We start from the raw sequence: 3436 nt of genomic DNA on the forward strand, positions 1-3436 counted from the left end.
TCCATCACCAACTCCCGGAGTCCACCCAAACCCATGTCCATCGAGTCAATCATGCCATCCAACCATCTCATCCTCTGTAGTCCCCTTCTCCTTCTCTCAATCTTTCCCAGCATCAGGGTCTTTTCCAATGAGTCAGCTCTTCGCATCAGGTGTCAAGAGATTAAGTCAAAAAACGTGAGCATACAAGTTATTCTAGCTAAAAATAATTTATAACTGGCCACAATTTTCAGCCTCCTTTAAGGCTCTTTAACACTAATTCAGGTAGGAGAAACATGACCTGGCTTAGTTTCTTATTTTTAGAGATTCATATTACAGAAGCAGAATTAATAGATAATTAACAGTAATCTAATAACAAGGGCAAGAAAAGGATTCCCTATAAGACCTTCCAAATCACCAACAGGAGACCCAATAAAAGCCTAAGGCAATTTAACCCACTGCAAGTTATCCCAAAAAGATACTGTCACTTTCCTTTCACAATCTATTTGGAAACTGGATGTAAAAGTGTATTAAGTCACAAGCAAATGGGCAGGGAAACTGAAATATATTTAGACAGAAGAGGCATTCTATCACTCTGTTTCAAACAGTAAATTGTATAGTAAAAATTGTATCTGGTGGCAAGACTTTTCAACTGGGCTTCCCAACACAGAAGAATCGTTCAAAAATATATTATAACCACGACCATAAGCTAAGTAGCTACAAGTAAAATGTTTTTGAAAACACAAGGTCATTAACATTACATCTTTCCAATAATATTCTGTGCCTAATGAAATGGTTTTAATTAGTGACATCAGACCATTTTATTTCAAACTAATAGGTAATTGCCCCAAAGGGCTTTCCAGGAAAGAGAGACATTTAGGCTTTTTTTGTCATGAGAAAAATTGGTGAGTAAACTGATAAAACTATTTCACAAGGGCTTCTCATCACAAACAAAATTTTCTACTATGCATTAAAAAGTATGTGGATTTATTTTCCTATACACTTAAATGACTGGCATCTATGAGGAAAATGTTAAAAATAATATATTTTTAAATAGTTTACGGCTGTTTAAAGGTTTGGCCTCATACTCAGAAAACAAGTCGTAAAATCCAACACAAGCCTATAAAAGATTGAATTTGGGTATATAAAAGAAAGATACCTCTACTAATCAGAGACTAAACATTTAAATCAAAAGGTTCTATTTAACCACAACAGTTTCCAATGAGTCCTTACTATATACGCCAGGCCCAGTTCTAAGAGCTTTACTTACATTATCTCACTCAACCCCTCACAACAGATTTCCACTTTACAGATGAGTAAATTAAGCACAGAGAACTTTCCAAGTCCTGGCAGAACAAGGATTCAAACCCAGATGCTCTGAGTGGATTACAGCACTTTTTTCTAACAACTATGTCCATTTGTTTTCGCTGACAGTATTAATTAAATATCTAGGATAAAGCAAATAAAGATAAAAGTCAAAACAACTCAGGGATTTCTGGGATGAGTTATGTATTCAATCTTTCAATATCCCTCTTTTTCAAAACTGAGAATGCTCTTCAGCCATCCAATACCAAACAGGACATAATTATCTGGGACAAAATATCATACAGAAGCTACCAAAACAGCAAAAAACCACACAATCTTATAAACCAATGAGGCAAACCATAGTCTGTGGCACAGATTCAGCCCTCAGCCTGTTTGCATACAGGCCTCAAGCTAAGAATAATTTTTACATTTTTTAGAGTTATAAAACAAACAACATGCAGGAACAAAACCTAAAATATTTATTATCTGGCCCTTTACAGAAGAACTTTATAGACTCCCGATCTAAGCTACTGAATAGATAAAGGAGCTTTCGCCACTCCCTGCCTCCAAAAAAATAGCTAAATGCAGAAACTGACTTGAAGGACAAACTGCCTCTAAGAAGATAAAATGAGTGGATTCCCTTAGCTCCAAACCAGAAGACAAAACCTCTGAAGCACACTCCCCAAAAAAGGGCAAAAATAAGTAGTCCCCCTCTCACCAGGAGGTGGCAGTAGATTCTTCAAGAGGCAAGGTTCTGATTTGCCCATGGGCTCAAGCTTTTTGTGGCGGCTATTAAGAAAAGCAGCTTGACCTCTCCAGAGCTCACTTTCTGGACCTGACAATCTGCACAAAAAGGAAATGGGAAAGGAGACTGAACAGGCAACAAGAACTAACCACATACTCCTTAGGGACCTGTTCACTCCCACTAGAAAAATGATACCATTTCCTAAATGCATCTGGGCTAAGAGTTAAGGGGTAGGGAAGAGGGCAGGTGAAAATGATCAACTTAATCATTCAGTGCTGTTCTTTACATTCGCTTAAGTTACCACCCTTCAGTTAATTAACTGACAATGAATTTTTCTCTCCACAACTTCAAGCAAGATGCCATTTTAAAGATCAGAAGTTAAAAGGAAAAAATGTAAACTTTAGATATACCTCAGCAGAGCTAAACCAGAAGTCAAAACAGGAAATTGCAAGTCAGTGGAACACATGCGAAAGTCACAGGTACTGGGTTGACTACACAAGCCAGTTATCTCGACAAGCAATGGCAAAAGCCCACTAACTGAGCCAGATCTCTCATTTTTTCAGTCCTCAACTGCACAACCAAAGAACTTTGTTTTTGCTCAGAAACCAGTGGACGTTTAATCAAAACACATTAGTATATAAAACATGCCATGTCATGAAGCTCCATGCTATTCATGATGACTCAGCAGCTGCTGCTAAACAGAGGTGACAGCCTAGGATAGCTGACAGCAAGCAGGTGGTCTACAAGTTCACAGAAAAAGTTTTGGTAAGGACTAAAGAACATCTTTTAAGATTTTAAAAAATCCTCAAATATTCTTTTGTATATGCCTGGATACTTTTCTTTGGTAGTAATTGCCAATACTAATTGTTGTTCAGTGGCAAGTCGTGTCCAACTCTGCAACCCCATGGACTGCAGCACGCCAGGCTCCCCTGTTCTTCACTACCTCCCGGAGTTTGCTCAAACTCAAGTCCATTGAGTCAGTGAGTCATGCTATCCAACCATATTAGCCAATACTAATAATACCTGCAGAGTTGATTAAGAAACTTCCAAACACCTTTAATCTCAATTCAAAAGCTACAAATGTACTTTTTCAATTAAATGGCTGTGGCAAAAAGCTGAATACTTTAAACAGGGGGAAATGATAAACTACCAAACTTTAAAATAAAACTGCACAGTCTGAAATCATATCAGCTCTAAGACAATTTGGATCACAAGTGTTATGCTGTTAAGGCATCATCTCCCTCAAATTAGGTTTTTATCCAAGTATATTTAAAAATAAGGTGTGACTTTGGCTTTTGCCACCTGGAATATACGAGCTCCTTTCTAAACTCTGTCCAAACCATCCTATGATCTGTATTTACATTTCATTTTTTATGTAGTAACTTTCTCCTAAGGAAAGCACTATTTTTT

General features: G+C 37.4%; 1 protein-coding gene across 1 annotated transcript in view; it reads right to left on the reverse strand.

Moving 5' to 3' along the window:
* NUP153 (nucleoporin 153) overlaps positions 1-3436 on the reverse strand; it is a 67599-nt gene that overhangs the window by 62035 nt on the left and 2128 nt on the right. The window lies entirely within an intron of this gene.

Source organism: Capra hircus, chromosome 23 (assembly GCF_001704415.2).
Source record: "Capra hircus breed San Clemente chromosome 23, ASM170441v1, whole genome shotgun sequence".
NCBI classification, from domain to species: Eukaryota; Metazoa; Chordata; class Mammalia; order Artiodactyla; family Bovidae; genus Capra; species Capra hircus.